This window comes from Triticum aestivum, chromosome 3D (assembly GCF_018294505.1).
Source record: "Triticum aestivum cultivar Chinese Spring chromosome 3D, IWGSC CS RefSeq v2.1, whole genome shotgun sequence".
Classification (NCBI taxonomy): Eukaryota; Viridiplantae; Streptophyta; class Magnoliopsida; order Poales; family Poaceae; genus Triticum; species Triticum aestivum.
In genome coordinates, this window is record NC_057802.1 from 219,315,415 (window position 1) to 219,334,933 (window position 19,519).

Consider the following 19,519-nt stretch of genomic DNA (forward strand, 5'->3'; position numbering starts at 1 on the left):
GCACCAAAGTTGTTTGAAAAATCACATGTGTGTCCTTGGGTGAATTTCTAGGTCCCATGCAAGAGATGGGAGTGAAATTCAAACATCTGGGCGTCGTGGCTCAGCCGGAAAGATTGAGGAACTTGGTTTTTTAATTCCTGTAATTCCAAAATACGCCTGAAAATAATGGAACTTGGCATGGTCTCATGACATGGCACGAACATGTTGCGGTAATTTTTTTGGCCGAATTGGGACAAGCTTTGGTGTAAGCTTTCTTGCAAACCAGAGCTTCCCTCAAGAAGGCTCGTGGTTCCGAGAGGGAACGTGTCACCTCTGTGTGCGAAACCACATACGTACACTGCCTTCTCCTGCCTTAATTTTTTTGCTCATCCAGATTAGACCAAATAGAAGTACCGTTCTAAATTTTGTAATTATTCCAGGCTTGTTTCGCCTTTTTTATACATTAATTGAGTTTCTAGGCATTCAATGTGCATAATTCAAATTTGAACTACAAGCACAGGCTCCAGTGCACCAAAGTTGTTTGAAAAATCACATGTGTGTCCTTGGGTGAATTGCTAGGTCCCATGCAAGAGATTGGAGTGGAATTCAAACATCTAGGCGTCGTGGCTCAGCTGGAAAGATTGAGAAACTTGGTTTTTTAATTCCTGTAATTCCAAAACATGCCTGAAAATCATGTAACTTGGCATGGTGTCATGACATGGCATGAACATGCCGCGGTAATTTTTTTGGCCGAATTGGGACAAGCTTTGGTGTAAGCTTCTTGCAAACCGGAGCTTCCCTCAAGAAGGCTCGTGGTTCGGAGAGGGAACGTGTCACCTCTATGTGCGAAACGACATACGTACACTGCCTTCTCCCACCTTAATTTTTTAACACAGCCAGATTAGACCAATTAGAAGTACCGTGCAAAATTTTGGAATTATTCCGGGGTCGTTTCGCCTTTTTTATACATTAATTGAGCTTCTGGGCATTTAATGTGCATAATTCAAATTTGAACTACAAGCACATGCTCCAGTGCACCAAAGTTGTTTGAAAAATCACATGTGTGTCCTTGGGTGAATTTCTAGGTCCCATCCAAGAGATTGGAGTGAAATTCAAACATCTGGGCGTCGTGGCTCAGCCGGAAAGATTGAGAAACTTGGTTTTTTAATTCCCATAATTCCAAAACATGCCTGAAAATCATGTAACTTGGCATGGTGTCATGACATGGCACGAACATGCTGTGGTAATTTTTTTGGCCGAATTGGGACAAGCTTTGGTGTAAGCTTCTTGCAAACCGGAGCTTCCCTCAAGAAGGCTCGTGGTTCCGAGAGGGAACGTGTCACCTCCGTGTGCGAAATGACATACGTACACTGCCTTCTCCCGCCTTATTTTTTACACAGCCAGATTATACCAAATAGAAGTACCGTGCTAAATTTTAGAATTATTCGGGGTTCGTTTGGCCTTTTTTATACATTAATTGAGTTTCTGGGCATTTAATGTGCATAATTCAAATTTGAACTACAAGCACATTCTCCAGTGCACCAAAGTTGTTTGAAAAATCACATGTGTGTCCTTGGGTGAATTTCTAGGTCCGATGCAAGAGATGGGAGTGAAGTTCAAACATCTGGGTGTCGTGGCGCGGCCGGAAAGATTGAGAAACTTGCTTTTTTAATTCCTGTAATTCCAAAACAAGCCTGAAAATCATGAAACTTGGGATGGTCTCATGACATGGCACCAACATGCTGTGGTAATTTTTCTGTCCGATTTGCGAAGGCCCACACATTAACAATCAACAAAGTCATTTTGGAACCAGTGCTGTCACGTTACAAATCGGAAGCACCATTATTATTGAAACCGTGGGTGTTCGACTTACCAATTACGTGCGGCCACGCGTCCCCTTTTTTTATTGGCTAGGAGGTGCCGTGCGGGGTAGCTATTTTGAGTACGGGAGGTGTGCGATCAGACCCCTACGCGTGCTCATCAGGAGGAGAGCCCTTTGACCGCTACCAGCCGCGCACCTCCCTCCCAACGTCTCCATTAATGGCGCCCGAGCACCTGTTCTACGGCGTGGCTATATGTCTCACTGGACTGAGATTTAAGAGAGAAAATGAAAAACTGGAAAGAAAGTTTTCCACGGATCTTGATGTACGATCCGACGGACCTATATAGCATCGACTATGACTTATAGCAAGCATGATGAATATAAGGACAATGACAGTGGATAATAATTGTCTTACATATTTAGAAAAATAATTAAAAAAAGCCACATGCGGCAACGCCCGAAATACACAAGGGAAAAAGAAGAAGGAAGACAACGATCTGGCTCGCTGATCTCTACTTTCTTGATGCATTGCTCCAGGCCGCGAGAACTAGTCTCCACGGCGAGCGGCGATGAGCTCTTTCTTGTCCTCAAGATGCTGCTTGAGAGCATCCATGGATTACTCCACCAGCCTTCTGCGCTCGATGCGCAGCTTGTTATTCTCATCCATAAGTTTCTCGACGATGACGCCCGTCCTCTTCATCAAGGAAGTGGTCTGCTCCTGCTGCTCCGCACTTCTGACGATCTTCGCCCTCAGCAGGTCGTGCTCGGCCCGGAGCTTCGCATTGCTCTCATTTAGTTGCCGGATGACGTCGGTAGATTGTTCAAATGAGGCTTTCAGGACGATGGCACGCATGCGCCTGTAAGATTCCTCGCCTGCCAACGAGGCATTTTCCCAGGCCGCCGTGGCAAGGGAGGACATCTCTGCTGCATTCGCGGCGCGGCGGGACATCTCTTCTGCTTCCGCGGTGTAGCCAGACCAGTCTGCTGCATCGACAGCGCGGCGGGTCCTCCGTGTTGCTTCGGCGGCGTGGCGGGACCTCTCTGCTGCTACGGCCATGCGGTGGGACATGTTGGCTGCTTTCGCGGCAAGGCGGGACATCTCTCGTGCTCCCGCTTCCAGGCTCGCCTCTCCCTGGTGGCAATCTCTCGACCAAGAACTCACGCTGGCCATGGCGGATGCAACGGAACGATGATGAATGACTTGTTTGTTTTTGACTTTTTGTGGATGAGGAGTTGAGGAGGAATGTGCAGTCATCTTGGAGTAGTAGTATTTATTACCGCGTAGTAATACGCTCCTAAGTGGGAAACCGTTTAGGTTTTGATCGGTGTGAACAGGTTTGCAATTTGGAATGTGACGGGACGCGGCCTCCCTGTTCTTCTAAAAAAATTGTGACGGGACGCATGCTCAAACTTTACTGACGATTATAAGTGCGGCACTATTCTTGGAAGGCATAACGTGGGCACGTACGCCTTGTCGGCCGCATACGTGGCGTTTGCACCATAGGGTGCACTGCAATAGGCAATGTCAGCATACGTCTTGTTCCAACAACCGTGCACGCTCGTTATTACCATCACCCACGCTTCTTTTAATTAGAATGGGTGTGCTCGTCGAGCGCACACACACGTTGATCTATGTAACTATTTCAGTTTGTTGTGGCTAATGGCAGACAGTTCATCCATGTGAAGTGTATGCCATCAATCGCAGACACTTTGATCTGGCTTACCCGTTTCTGTTCTGTTGCCTAATCGCAAAGAGTTAATCCTTCGGAAGCGTATGCCCTCAATCACACACACCTTGATCTGGCAGACCGTTTCTTTTGTGTTGCCTAATCACAAATAGTTCATCCGAGTGAACCGTATGCTGTATATCACACACACCTTTATCTGGCTCCTTGTTTGTTTTGTGTTGCCTACTCACAAACAGTTCATCTGAGTAAACCGTATGCTGTGTATAGCACACGACTTCATCTGGCTGCCCATTTCTTTTGTTCCTCCTCACCGCAAACAGTTAATTGAACTGAACCGTATGCCCTACATCGCACAAGCAACTAAAATCTGAATCGTGTTTGATGCGTCCTCCATCGCAAACGTTTTACACATTTCTGACGGTTTTCATACACCACCGTTTGCGGTTATGGCATCGCACACATTTTCTCGAAGGGTCTCTGATCGTAGTGTCGCGTTAGGGGCATCCTGCAGTAGTGTCGCATCGAGAGATCAAAGCCAACCCCGACAAGATCAAAGCTATCGAGCAGATACAAGCACCCAGGACAGTTAAGGATGTGAGGCATCTGACAGGGTGCGTTGCTGCGCTTAGCAGATTCATCTCCAAGTCTGTCGAGTGCGCCCTGCCGTTCTTCAAGATTTTGAAGAAAGCAGGGCCCATGAAGTGGACCCTAGAAGCAGACGCAGCTTTACAAGAGTTGAAGGCCTACTTGTCCTCTGTGCCCACTTTAGTTACCCCTAAACCCAAAGAGCCATTGCTGCTGTACTTGGCGCAACTAATCAAGTGGTTAGTGCAGCACTAGTTGCACAACGGGAAGTACAGGAAACTGTCACGCCCAATATGTGACTCTATCCTAAAGGAACTTGAAGGTCCCACCAAGGATAGAAGCGCATATTGGAGACCCTTTTGCAAGGTGGATATCATTACATCGTACCATTACATAACAGTTGGGATAAATACAAAGGGCATACAAATTCCACATGAATACATCAAACATCATACATGAGAACAACATCCGACTATAGATGAAACACAAATAGAAACTCAAACGACATCCACCCTGCTAGCCCAGGCAGCTGACCAGGAACCTAACCCAAGATCGATGAAGAAGAAGAACTCCAGAACAAATAAATGTCGCTCTCACGTCATGATAATCGCATTACCTGTACCTGCAAGTGTTGTTGTAGTAATCTGTGAGCCACAAGGACTCAGCAATCCCATTACCATGGGTATGAAGACTAGCAAAGTTTACTGGGTATGGAATGGATAAGTGGGGAGGCTGCAGCAATCGACTAAGCAATGTATGGTGGCTAACATATGAGTACAAGGCGAAGATGAGAAACTACGCAACGGTCGCAAACTAGTAATGATCAAGAAGTGATCCTGAACTACTTATGTTCAAACATAACACAACTGTGTTCTGGTCTCGAACTTCCCCGAAAATAGATAGTCGCGGTTATGCACGCGGTTGGTGTATCTTAATTGAGTTTACTTCAACTCCTCTACAACCGGATATTAACAAATTCCCATCTGCCACATAACCACGGGCACGACTCTTGAAAGTTTAAACCCTACAGGGGTGTCCCAACTTAGCCCATGACAAGCTCACGATCCACGGAGACAATCCTCCATCGCGGGACCCTCCGATCAGAATCGAAATCCCGGTGCACAAGACATTTCGACAATGGTAAAACTAATCCAGCTAGACCTCCCGGCGTGCTGACACCCTGATAGTAGCCGCGCATATATCATCTCAGGCCACGTCCGAATGGGTCAAGCTACGAGTAAAACCAGCCCTCGAGTTTCCCCGAGGTGTCAGGACCGGATTTTTTGGGATATATTTTCCCAGAAAATGATCCTTGTGCTCATCAGCCCCAGGATTACTGTTAGCTGATGAGGCACCAACTTGATACAGAAATTCCAAGCAACATACATAATATGTAGTACAAGACCATTGTGGCCTATGAGTACAACAAATGGTTTCTAGTGGCTGATGGCGGAAGTGGTTTGTTGTTCATCTGCGGCCATGGGACTCCATTTCCCACAGGAACAGCTGACCAGGATAACTCCTATCTTCGCGAGGCTGCTATCATCATTGCATAGTTTCCGGGGCTGTCATCGCAACGCTCCTCTCCTTGCATGAAATTTGGCCAAGACAATAGCCAGGGACAAGCCAGTGAGTACTTTTGAATGTACTCGCAAACATTATGAACACTGGTATAATATAACAAGGATAATCATGCTCCGAAATATTCTATGATCATAACGTCAGTCACGAAATAAAAATCCATGATGCATGCAAGCAGGTTGTTTATATAAAACATGAGTATGCAATCAGAGAGTAGAAATAGAATGCACCGATCGGGTGTCTGAAGCGACGCCTCGAAAGGATAATAAGATAAATCATGCCTCAGTCGGGCGTCTGAGCGACACCACATAAAGGGCTTATAAATAAAAGAAATAACAAGCATGCCACAGTCGGGCGTCTATGCGACACCACATAAAGGGCTTATAAATAATAGAAATAACAAGCATGCCACAGTCGGGCGTCTGTGCGACACCACATAAAGGGCTTATAAATAATTTAAATAACAAGCATGCCACAGTCGGGCGTCTGAGCGACACCACATAAAGGGCTTATAAATAATTTTAAATAACAAGCATGCCACAGTCGGGCGTTTGAGCGACACCACATAAAGGGCTTATAAGTAATTTAAATAACAAGCATGCCACAGTCGGGCGTCTGAGCGACACCACATAAAGGGCTTATAAGTAATTTAAATAACAAGCATACCACAGTCGGGCGTCTGAGCGACGCCACATAAAGGGCTTATAAGAGAATTATCATAGCGAATATCCAGGAAGTAGAACCGTCCCAGTGATACTCAATAATTCAAATAATGTAAATGTTTAGTCCATAATAATAGTGATCATAATCATCATGAGTCACAAGTCATGATCCATGTTCTGGTTTAGCAATTTTTCCTCCGAAGACCGACACTAAGACCGACACTTGACCCATCCCAGACGGTAGTCCTTAACCATGGACACGGCTATTCGAATAGATGTTTAATCTCTGCAGAGGGTGTACTCTTTACCCACAGGTAACGGATTTGTTTAGTCCATCGGGACTAATTCCGTCTACGGTCTTTTAATTGAAAACACACCTAACCGGACACACCAGCCTAACTTACCGGTGTCTGGAATCACCCACGACACCCGTTAAGCGAAACTCTAAGTGGGGAGGCTACAACCTCGACTTAGCATGGGATCACAAAATTTATACCGCGCGCAAACTAGGGGAGCTACCCCTTCGGCTACAAACGAAACACCCATGCCCCCCGACCAGGTGGCATGCCTACCGGATGCCTCCGGTATCTTCCACCATGGCCTCTCTGTACGGTGTGTGCTTGGTAAGGGGTTGACAACTTGCTGAACAGTACCCTACCTATGGCAGGGACAAGTGGTAGTACGAAACAAGTATGGGGTTACTGGAACAAGACTCGATCTACGGCCGACTCAGGAGATTTAAGTATTCCCTGCATGATTAGCATAGCAAATGTGTTTCAACCAACAGACAGAATCACCACTCATCATACCTCATCATGCCATACCGGACGCAACCGTCTTGACGAGGAACTAGAGACAAGCTCGTGTCTACCCAAGACAGAGACTTTCCCGGCTTCCTTCCGGTAGGCATGAAAGGCATACGAAGATGATTACTATCACAAGCATATCCATTTCTAACAGCAAAGAATCTTCATTATGCACTCATGCGTATGATTGTATCGTCACATAAAATAACGAATGCTCCATGTCAAGGTGGTGTTGTAACCGTATCAAACAGCACACAAAAATATTATGCGAGGGTTCAGAATGCTTGCCTTCAAGTTGTGGAGAGGCAGGGTGAATCCCAAAAACTTTTTGAAAGTTTTCTTCTCTCTCCAACATCCTATTTTGAGGAAATTTAGATTAACACATAATTTTAAAACAGTACAAAAAAGGTGTCTAGAAAATTTTCAAATAAATATGAAAATAAACTAGACATAGTTTGAGAAACAACAAAAAAAGAATCAAATCATTTGGGCTTATATTTAAAAAGTTATAGCCAGTCAAAACTATGTTTTAAAAAAAACAGAAAAAGAAAAACGTTTCGGAGGAGACGTACTTCTGGGTTTACGCTTCCACTTAATCCAGCATGGACCGGCTCGTGGGTCACTGACAGTGGGTCCCTTGGGCCCACTGGTCAGGTTTGACCAGTCGCCCGCCTCCTTCCTCCTCTGTCTGAGCAGAGGCGGGGCTCCGGCAATCGACGCCGGCGAACGGCGGCTCCCCACGGGGCCCCGAGGGCAGGGATGGATCCGCCAGTCCAGGGCGGTCCTCCCCGTGGTCGAAAGGCTGGCGGGGACGCAGGGAGTCACCGGCGGCGAGCTTCGCGGCGGACGGCGTTTCGGGAGCAATTGGGGGTTTGGGCTCCGGTGGTTTCCGGTCGAGGCTGAGGCGTTGGGTGGCTCCGCACGGTCTAGGAGAGTCTAATGGCGGTGCCGGAAGGGCAGGGGAGGCTCAGCTCATGACGCACGGCACCGGAGTGTGGCGGCGACCGAACTGGCCGGAGACGAGGAAGACGGCCTCTCCCCATCGATTGCCGGCTAAGGGAGCCCTAGGAGGATGGCTTGAGGTTGCCTGGGGTGTTGGAGGAGCTCGGGGTCCCTTTTATAGCGGTTGAGGTCGGTTCCGACGGCGGCCGTGGATAGGATCGATGGTGAACCGCCGTTCTGTAGCTGCAGGGCGACGTGCGCTAGCAAACGAGCTCGCAGATGAGCTCGAGCTGTTCCAGAGGGCAGCTGGCGCGCTGGAGTGGCTCGGGCGGTGCTGCCACGGCCGGGGCCTGCTGCGGCCGTCAGCTAGCCGCCATGGCCGACCTGACGGTGGCTCTGTGGGGTGCCAGGCGGTGGCCGGGGCGGCTCTGCAGTGAGGGAGGGGTCGGGTGCGATGGCTGCGAGTGGCCAAGGGTCAGCACGGGCGCGGGGAGGGCGGCAGCGAGACGCGGCGGCTCGGTGCGCGCGCGTTCAAAATGTGCGCTCTGGGCGCGTCCAGAGCATGCGCGCCAGGCGTTCGGCAAAATGCCAAGGCATGCCAGGAGGCTTGGGTGGGGCTGGGGATTAACAGGTCTAGGTTAGAGTTATCTAGGGGCTTAGTGGACATGGTGGTTTGGTCAGGGGATCAAGCCCACAATGCAAACTAAAAACCAAGCCAAAACTGGCCATGCACACAAGGTGTTTGACAGAATGCTATGGTCATCTAGGCACCTCTTGGGGTGGCCAAAAACTCCAGATCATAGTCTCCTTAGGTACCAGTGATGATGGCAAGGTTAGTTTGTCAAAAACAAAAACTTGTTAGAGCAAGTTTTTGAGAAAACCAATACTGGACAGAAAGTAAAGGGCATAGTTTCATGGACCAAAAATACTCCAATGGGTCCATTCTCCTGGATTTAAGGGTTTGGTAGGGAGGACTACAAGCAGGAAAAAGCTCATGGGCACTAGAGCAGAATAAATTAGGGTTGCAGTAGAAAAAGCCAAACTGTGCCAGAGAGTAAAAGAGGATGGTTTGCTCAAATTTTTCAATGAATACACATGGGTTTTTGCATAAAGTTGAATTATATGCATCTACTGACATCTCCAAACATTTGTAATTTTTTTAAAGAAATATTTAAATAGGTTGCATTGCCAAATTACAAACTGGACCAGTTTTGAAAACTTGGGGTAGAGCTCAAAACCTCCATTGACTAAAAGATATTTTTGCACAAAAGTGATGTGGGAACATCACATGGCATCCCCAAATTTTGGTGAGAATTTTAAAGAATTTTCTGAAAGGGTTGTAGTGCAAATAGAGCTCTGAAACTTATGAAAATCATTTTTGAAAGAATAAAGCTCAGGAAAAACAATTATGCAAATAAATCCACTGATAAAAGAAATGTTTTCTTGAGAGGGTATATAAGTCCAATAATATTTTTTGGAAAGTTTTCACTTGGGGTAAAAACTCCACAATATCAAAGAAAAGAGAGGTTCTGAAATCAAAAGATAAATCCAGAAAATAAAAATTTAATTTCCTGGCAAAATTTTAATAAACAAAATATGGTTAAATTTTTGGGGTGTTACACGAGGTGGCCCCGCAGGCTGCCCGTTTGGGACCAACACCATCAGCACTGGCCCCCTGTTTATGTTGAAAGAATCCTCAGGTTCATGACGCCCTATGACAATTAATTATTTAGTTGAATATTATTATGGCAAATGTTAAAACCAATGTTGGGCCTTGCTGGAAGAGTTTTATTCAAAGTGAACTGTCAAGAGGGGCCCATAAACCCTCACCGTGTTAGGGACGCAAAAATCAAGGAACATAACACCGGTATGACGAAAACTAGGTCGGCAAGAGTGGAACAAAACACCATGCAAAAGGCCGAGCCTTCCACCCTTTACATCGAATAGATCTCCAAGAACATCGAGGAGAACGTTGTATTGAGAATCAAAGAGAGAGAAGAAGCCATCTAGCTACTAGCTATGGACCTATAGGTCTGTGGTAAACTTCTCACGCTTCATCGAAGAGGCAATGGTGTTGATGTAGAAGCCCTCCGTGATCGAATCCCCCTCCGGCAGGATGCCGGAAAAGGCCCCTAGATGGGATCTCACGGGTATAAAGGTTGCGGCAGTGGAAAAGATTTTGGGATATTTGAGAATATATAGGCGGAAGAAATAGGTCGGTGGAGTCACGAGGGGCCCACAAGGGTGGGGGGCGCGCCTCCCGACCTTGTGGCCACCTCGTGGCTTTCCTGACGTGCACTCCAAGCCCTCTGGATGTCTTCTGGTCCAAGAAAAATCATTGTGAAAGTTTCATTCCATTTGGACTCCGTTTGGTATTCCTTTTCTGCGAAACTCTAAAACAAGGAAAAAACAGGAACTGGCACTAGGCTTTAGGTTAATAGGTTAGTCCCAAAAATCATATAAAATAGCATATTAATGCACATAAAACATCCAAAACAGATAATAGAATAGCATGAAACAATAAAAAATTATAGATACGTTGGAGATGTTTCAGTCCTCCTCGTCGCTTTCGCTCGAGGAGGAGCTTTCTTCGTCGGTCTAGCTCTCCGCGCAGCACCCTAAGTGAGCTCTCGAGCGCCCAAAAATCTTGACGGAAAGCAGGCCGCTCTCCATTAATTTAAACCGGAGAACGTGCCCCTCCGACAAGCTATGGGCTAGAGCAAAGGTCTTCCAGCCATGGAATAGGTACATAACATGAGGAGCAAGGAAGTCAACATCCACCCACATGCCGCCATTCCCACAGCCCCTCATGTGCGGCCTGAGTGCGCGCGACAGTTCGAGCTCCATTACCCGTGCAAATGGAGTAGGCAGGCAGAGATGGCCGCACGGAAGCTTGTACAGCCTGATGACAAACTCCCGGGGTTGGTCTCCGACGTGGCCTTCCATTGGAGGAGGAGCCTCCAGTGAGGGCGCGGCCAGAGCGCCGCCCCGTCCTCCTCCTCCTCTAGCACTGCAATGACCATGACCTCGGCCCCTCCATCCTCCTCTCATGGGGGATTCCACCACCGTGTTGTCCGGAGGAGGAGGGATGCACTGTCGAGTAGAAGCCCTCATCGCTGCCGCTGGAGTACCACCGCACCCTCTTCCCCTCACCATGGCGAGCGAAGAAAGATTGAGGAGAGGGAGGAAGAAATGTGTGTAAGCAAAGACACCACTACTACCCCCTTTTATAGAGGGACAGGGAAGGTGGCTGGCCTCTCTTTCAAGGAGTGGCCGCCCCGCTCCACCAATACGGCCTCCCTGCGCCTTTAGTGGCTCTGGGACTCAGGGCCGACCCTCTGCTCCAACCAACGACGCCTGGTTTTCTGCCATGGCACTCGCCCACACGCTCTCCGCATCCACCACCTACCCTACCCAATGCATGAGGTACACGTGGCAGGTGCGCATGAAGTAGGGAGCAAGTGGGATGTCAGTTTCCGCCCTGTGATCGTGGGGCGTGGGCAATCCACGGGCCACAACCTGAGTTTTTCCGTAACGTTGCACACGACGCGCGGGAAAACCAGAAACTAGCTCGGGCTCAAGATTAATGAAGAAGCAAAGAAGATCTCAATGGGCCAACTGCTTCCACGCACCTGCCTGTGCACTTATTAGGGCCTACCCCCGACGACGCTCGGCAGCACACTCGGGACAGGCCCGGGGGCTTCTGTCGGTGCAACAAACCCTGGGTCCGTTGCCCAGACTGTGTACAGGATCGAGAACAAGATTACAACACCAAGGTCAGAATGAACCACAAGGAATAAGTTCTTCGGAGGAGCGACATGCAGCACAAGAAGACCAAGACCGGCTCGAGAAGCAAGATATTACTAAGGGAAAAACCACCCTTGCCGGGCAGGCGAGCCTGGCAGGGACGGGGTCACCCCCGGAAGCAAGCCTCCAGGCCATCCCGGCAAGGCCTTTCGAGACTCACGAAAGCAGAACCATCTCACCACACCACCTCGTCACGACGCACGTTGTTGATCGGTGCGGTGTCAAGCTCCAAATTGACTAATTGGCTGCTATTCACGACATGGAAGCCACTTCCTAGAGGAAATACCCCCAGGCGACACCCGTCCTGCGACGTGTCGAGCGAGCAGGTGTGAAGCTGGCAAAACAGCCCGGCAAGGCCTGCTGGGCAAACTACAATGTGACGTTGAGCGGCACATTTAATGCGCTTTGTCAGCCTGCAGAGTTAGGTATGATAGCACTGTTTGCTATCTAATCAGTGCATAATGACTGATTTGCCACTTTGGTGACCCCTTTGTCTATAAAAGGAGGCCCAAGGCAACCGTACAAAGGGTTAGCGAATCTACCCCTTCACACATTCATACACGCGTAGCCATTTTCTCCCTGAGGCAACCCTGCCGGGCAAAGCGTTGTCGGATCGTGGGTTCCGCAGACCCTTGAGAGGTTAGAACTCTAGGGTGCGCACGAAGAACACTCTCTACCTAGCCTGCTCGCTCAACGATTCCACGACCTAGATCAACAAACCCAAGGAACAAGAGACATGGAGATTTATCCTGGTTCGGGCCACCATGCGGTGTAATACCCTACTCCAGCTTTGTGGTGGATTGCCTCGAGGGGCTGAGGATGAACTAGTACAGTGGATGAATAGCCTCAGGACGTGAGGTGTTCTTGAGCTCGATGAGTTGGTGAGATGGCCTTGGTGGAATGGCTCCCCTCCCAGATGGTCGTGGCGAAGTCCTATTTATAGAGGCCCTGGTCCTCTTCCCAAATGTAGGCGGGAAGGGATCCCACAACGGCCAAATTTGAAGGGAGACAACTAGTAGAAGCTATCCTGACAAAAGTAGTCTTCGGCTGCCAAAGGGTATGGTGGTGACGCTGCTGTAGGCTCCGCGATGACCTCCGTCCTGGCGGTCTTGGTCTTCTTGCACCGATATGGAAACCTTTTCTTGATTCCTCGGGACTCCGCGCCTGCGCTTGCCCCCTTAGCACCAAAGGGGAAGCTGGTACACTACGCCCGCTGGTGCGCGCCTGGCCTTGGTCCTCATGGATCACGTCATGTGAACCTCACGAGGTGCCCCTTCCATAGATATCTCCGCTCCTCAGGAGACAACCTAGTGAGGCCGCCCCCAGGGAGGTCTTGGCGTCGTCCGCCTCGCGAGGCTTGGCCCCTCGTGAGGGTCTTGAGCTGTTGCTGCTGAAGCTGGGCCATACCGGGCCATTGATGGAGCCACGCCACGGGCCACAGGCAGCCAAGTCTGGGTACCCCCGTTCCCAGGACGCCGACAGTAGCCCCCGGTCCCAAGGCACACTCGGACTTGGCTTCGAGGCGAAGCCAAAGGGTAAGTGCGGAGTGCCGCAGGCCCCAACCACCTGCGGCCTCGATCGACGCGCGGCGACGGATGGGACATGGGCGCCTCCGCTTCCCCACACTGCCTCGGCAACCGTTCGACTTGAAGAGACTCTGCTGCATGCAGAGGAAAAAACCATCATTACGTGCGTTTGTGGAGGCCGACGGTTGGCCTCCTCCTAGCTATAAATGAAGAGAGGGTGGAGCCCCCTGTGCTCATCTCCTTCTTCTCGCCGACTGCTCCTTCTCCCCCCTCGCCTTGCTGCCTAGCCGCGGCGCCCATGGCGCCGATCAGGATGTTCTCTGCCACGGAGAAAGGGAAAACCCCTCGCGAGCAGCAGGGGCCCCTTCCGCCAAAAAAGAGGTTCCATTGTTCCCGCGGTGCTGGCGTGAGGCTGGAAGTGACGAGGCCTTGGTACGAGCGGCCTCCGCCTGGCGACCCGCTCCCCCTGTACGCCCAAGCACTGGGCTCCGGAGAAGGCAGGAGCGCCCCGCGCTGCGCAAGCCACGGCCATGGGGGCCAGGCTAAGGTCGCACGAGCCGCTGGCCCACGAACCCATGCAGAGGGATTTCCGCGCGAGTTTGTGGTGTGGGCGGCGATGCCACCGCGCACGTGGATCCAGCTCCCGCGGTTCTTCACCGAGGAGATGCCGCTGAGGGGGCCGCTTGAGCTGTCGCTGCAGCACGCCGGGTGCTGCACCCTGGCCATGGGGGCAGAGGTCGAGGTCGCCCCCCAGGGCAAGATCTTCATGACCCGAGGATGGGGCGAGGTCGCTCGCGCTTGCCGCGCGGAGGGGGCCCTCGCCATCCACTTCGAGTACGATGGCGCCTCCATGCTATTCTTCAAGGTCTTTGATGAGGAAGGCTGCCGCCCGGAGTGTTGCCCCGGAGGAAGCCGCTGGGATGGCGCGGCAGCAGGCGCGGAGCCTGCCCCCGGTCCTGTCGATAGCTCCTCCAGCAGCGACGACTCCTGGGAGTCCAGCGACTCTCACGAGCCTAGTGAGTCTCCGGAGACGAGTAACGACTGCCACCGAGCTCTCGTGGTGCCTGGAGCGTGGCAACGGCATCTGCCCGTCGTCGTCGATGATCTGGATGGGGTTAGCATCGGCCTCTCATGGCCGACTGTTGATGATGGCGTCGGCGACGGCGTCCGCAGCCAGGGCTCCTGGAGGTTTTTCCTTCTTTTGTTCCCTACGAGGAATCGAGACGAACCCCGTGGGGGTGTGTAAAGAACCTCTAATGCTTTTGCTCCGATGTTTATTATTCCTGTTATAAAGCTGTGGTTGCATGTCTTGCTTTGGCACAGTCCCCAGGCAAGATTCAGTCGTCGGTGGTATGCCAGGTCGTGATGTTGTGGTCAAGGCCAGGAGGTGAGCGGCCCGAGGTCTACTAAGAGCTCCTGAGGCGCGATGCTCAAGAGGTCCCATTTGGCGTGAAAGCAGCTTCCTAAAGGCTGAAAAGGAAGGCGGCATTGCCGGAGCAAGGCTGCAAGAGTCGAAAATTCTGGATTGTAGCGTCCCGCTAATTTGAATATGTGACTTATGTTAACGAGCCTAAGGTGATTCCCTGCGCGGCGCCTGATTTGCGCTTCAGTGGTGGTGCTGCTAGGTAAGGCTCACGCCGGCCTCCCCCTTTATTGCTCATCTAAATGCTCTACGTCCTCGGGTCCCGACCCTCGAGCGAGGCTCGGCCGCCGCTGGTATGCCAGGTCGCGGTGCCGTGGTCAAGGCCAGGGGGTGAGGGCCGGAGAGTCAGTAAGAGATCCTGAGGCGCGGTGCTTAGGAAGCCCCCTTTAACACGCTAGCGAATCGCGTGAGGAGGGGCAGCCGGCAGGGCTACCCGTAGCTAAGCTCCAGAGATTCCTGTGAGTTAGTTCGAGGGGAGAATATGGCTCATAATCACGTTTGCTGTCCTGCCGCTGATCGTTCCGCAAGAAGATGAAGGCACTGAGGATCTGGTGAGGTGACGTGCGCCGGGCAGGCCGCGAGCCAGAGCTCGACCTCTCAGGTTTGTCAGCGTTGCATGGACGAACCCGAGCACAAGCGTCGTGCCAGCATGTATAGCCCCCGTTGTGGGATGAAAAGGAGGCTGGTCAGCAACGCGGGAGGCCGCGAAGGGCAACATGCAAGCAAGTGATAATCATAAGGTAACTCATGGGAGGAGGCAAGCTAGTTCAGGTAAATGCAAGAACGATACATGTCGCAGGGACGGGCCCATGCGGCCTGGGGATGATGCAGCCCGAGCGGCGCCCCCAATAGAGTAAATTAAAGATGTAAAAGGATACATGTCGCAGGGACAGGCCCGTGCGACCTGGGGATAATGCAGCCCGAGGGGCGCCCCCAACTGAATGAACCGAAAAGAGTCACCTGGCACCATTGCTGAAGAGGTGTTGAAGTAGCTGAAGATGCGTGCTTGAAGAAGTTGCTCCTCACTCGCCGGCTAGGCCCTGAACCTCAGGAGGCTCATGAAGGACCGTCGCCATCTCTGCCAGGACAGCCTGGTGCCTGGCCTCCTGAGCTGCCAGAATGCTCCGCAGGTGGCGCTAGAAGGTGATAGCCGCGATCGGCAAGCCGAAAGGCATGCGAACTTAGCTGTGGGGGGGCCTCACACCGACCAACGCGCGGTGGCCAGAAGCGTTCATGGGATGCGGCTCTATTGAGCCCTGGGATGTTGACGCAGATGCGCAGCTCGTCGTCCTCGCCAGGACAAGGAGCTGCGCCAGGAGGTGGGCGCCGGTCGTCGTGCATGGCTCTTGCCTCTTGAAGCTCCTCGGTGCCTTGGTGATTAACTCCTGAGCACCAGGCACTCCATGCCTCGTGCCCTCGTGAGGGAAGCGTGTGGTGAAGCATGCCTCCACATGGTTCCCGAGCGCCTCCCTCGTGATGTTGGCTAAGTCTGATGCCCTCCAAAAGAGAGCCCCCGAGCCCAGCCGGAGGAGGGCGCCCGGTGCGCCTTCCTATGCGGGGGAGGGAGGTGCCCCACCTGTGGGCGCGAGTCCTGAGGTGGTGCCGCTGGAGACATCGCTCTCTTGGAGCTCTTGGCGGAGCAGCTACTTCTTCTTCTTGGGGAGAACCTAAGGAGGGTAGATGGCGCCTTTGTCGTCCGGGTTCTCGACTGCTGCAGCCTGGTAGGCGCGCTCTAGAGAGCACACTGCGTCCTTCTCCTCGCAGGCGATCGTGATGGTGTCGCGGTTCCCTGGCATCTTGAGGACATTATAGCCATGGTGGGTCACCGCCATGAACTTGGCCAGGGCCAGATACCCAAGGATGGCGTTGTACGGTAGGCGGATGTGGGCGACGTCTAAGTCGATGAGCTCGGTGCGGTAGTGGAGCCGTCTGTCACCCCGGAGAAGGGCTTGGTTGGCTGTAGCTGGTCATATGGTACTTGGAGGCCATCGAACATCTCGATGGAAAGAACATTGAGCCATGCACCACTGTCGATGAGGGTCTTGGTGACAAGACATTACTGATGATGGGCGAGCAGAGCATCGGGAGGGCGCCGACAGTTGCCGCACACTTGAGCTGGTCGGACGAGCTGAAGGTAATGGTGCACTTGTACCACATGAGTGAGCGCTTGGCCTTGAGCCTGGGGCGGGCCGCGTTCACCTCACAGGTGAACTGCTTGAAGATGCGCTGGGAGGCTGGGGCCTGGGCGCCGCCCAAGATGCAGGAGATGGCGCGCGGCTCCTAGAAGCCCCGAGTCCCATCGTCCAGGTGATGGTTGTCGTTCCTCCTTGGTGGTGGTGGCAGCGGAGGGAGGCCGACCTTTCCCTGAGGATGGTTCTCACGAGGCTGGTCCCTCCAGGCGCACTCGCGAGGCTGGCCCTGCCAGCGTGTCGGCGTCCTGGGAACGAGGGTCCCCAGACTGGCCTGCCTGCGGCCCACGGCGTGGCTCCACCAGCGGCCCTGTACGGCCCATCTTCATCAGCAAACACTCAAGACCCTCGCGAGGGGCCAAGCCTCTCGAGGCGGACGACGCAAGACCTCCTCGGGGGCGGCCTCACCAGGCTGGCTCGCGAGGGGCGGAGAGATCAAGGCAAGTGGCACCTCGTGAGGTTCCTGTGACGCAAGCCATGACGACCAAGGCCAGGCGGGCGATAGCGTGCAGTGTACTCGTTTCCTCTTTAGTGCTAAAGAGGCAGGCGCAGGCGAGGAGTCCCGAGGCATCAGGCAAAGGTTTCCATATCGGTGCAACAAGACCAAGACCAGCAGGACGGAGGTCACCGTGGAGCCCAGGACGGCGTCACCACCAGAGGCTTCGACAGGTGAAGACAACCTTTAGTCAGGATAACCTGTACTGGTTGTCTCCCTTCAAATTTGGCCATTGTTGGATCCCTTCCCGCCTACATTTGGGAAGAGGACCAGGGCATCTATAAATAGGACTAGCCACCACCATAGAAGGGGACGGATCCTTCAGATCATCCGAAACCACACAAGCTCATCGAGCCCAAGAACACCTCTCCTAAGGAGGCTGTTCTTCCCTTGTACTTGTTCATTCTCAGCCTACAAGGCAATCCACCACACCACACTGGAGGTGGGTATCACACCACATCGGTGGCCCGAACCAGTATAAACCCTGTGTCCCTTGTTCTTCGGGTTCGACGGGCAGAGCTTTGAGATCGTGGTGAGCGTGTGAGCTAGGGGAGGGAGAGATGTTCGTGCACACCCCAGTGCTCGAACCTTGAGGGTTTTGCCAGAACCCGAAATCTGACATTTGGCGCGCCAGGTAGGGGTGCGCTGAAGCTGTCCTTCCATCGATCCTCACTCCACCGCTCCATCGCGCCCATGGCAGACGCACGTCGAGCCCGCGCCTAGCGTCGGGCCGCCCGCATCGCTCAAACGGCCCCTGTCGGAGGGCCTCCCCGTCGTTCTCCGTCACCCACCGCCAACGCTCCCACTAGCCCGGCGGGAAATGAGCAGCAAGCGTCCGTGCTGCACCCCTCTGTGCGGCGGGACGGCCGCACCGCCACCCCGTCGCTAACTCTGGCCGGCTCATCGTCCCATGCTCGTCGCGCGCCCACGGAAGCGCAGGCCGCACTGCTAATGGCACGCGAGCTCCTGCGCTACCGCCCAGTCGATGAGCTCTACGAGGACTGGCTGGACCGCATAGCTGAGCTCGTTAGGGCCGCTAGGGGCTTGCCTGTCCCGTCTCTCTCACTACCGCGTCGTCCTCCAGATGCGGGTGACGTAGCCCATGGGGCGCCTCCTCCACCTCCGCACCAAGACGGTGTCCTGGCGCCAAGGCGCGTGGCCCCCCGGTGCGACCCACCGCGCCGGGCGCCCGCTCGAGAAGAGGGAAGCTGCCAAGAAGTTCCCCGGCCGCAAGGAAACGCTCCTACGCTCCCGGTGCCACCACGACAAGACCGCGTGCCGCCTGCGGTGGCGGTGCGCGCACATCAAGGGCAGGCTCCGCCTCTGTAAAGGGCCCCGGTGGCCACAGCGGGCTGCCGTGCCTTCACTCCAGAGCTGCGTAGAGTGGTCTGGCCGGGCATGTTCAAGCCAGACCTGCCTCCTCACTACGACGGCACCCCCGACCCTGCGGAGTTCTTGTAGCTCTACGAGCTGAGCATCGAGGCGGCCAAACGGCGACGAGAAAGTCATGGCGAACTAGTTCCCCATGGCTCTCAAGGACGGTGCATGCTCGTGGCTCCTGAACTTGCCCCCGGGGTCGATCCTTCATGGGGTTAGATGCGCGACCGTTTCACCGCCAACTTCCAGGGCAGTCGCGATCGCCCTCCGGCCGCGGGTGACCTGCGCCACATCAAGCAACAACCAGGAGAGACCTTGTAGAAGTACATTGAGCGCTTCAACAGCGTTCGCCTCAAGATCCCCATGGTGACGTCAAGATGAAGGAGGAGCTCGCCATCCACAAGGAGCTATGAACGGATCTGGAGCTGTTCAACATGGCGACCAAGTGCGCAAGAGCTGAGGAAGGGCGCCCTTCCCTCCTCGAGCTCCCTGCTACCGACCCAGAGGAGAAGAAAGCCAAGGCCAAGGACGTGAAGCGCAAGGGGGTGGCCGTGCTCGCGGAGGAGCCAAACACGAAGCATGGCCGGGACCACCCCGAGTCGTCCAAGAGCAGGCGTCCATTCTGCGCCTTCCACA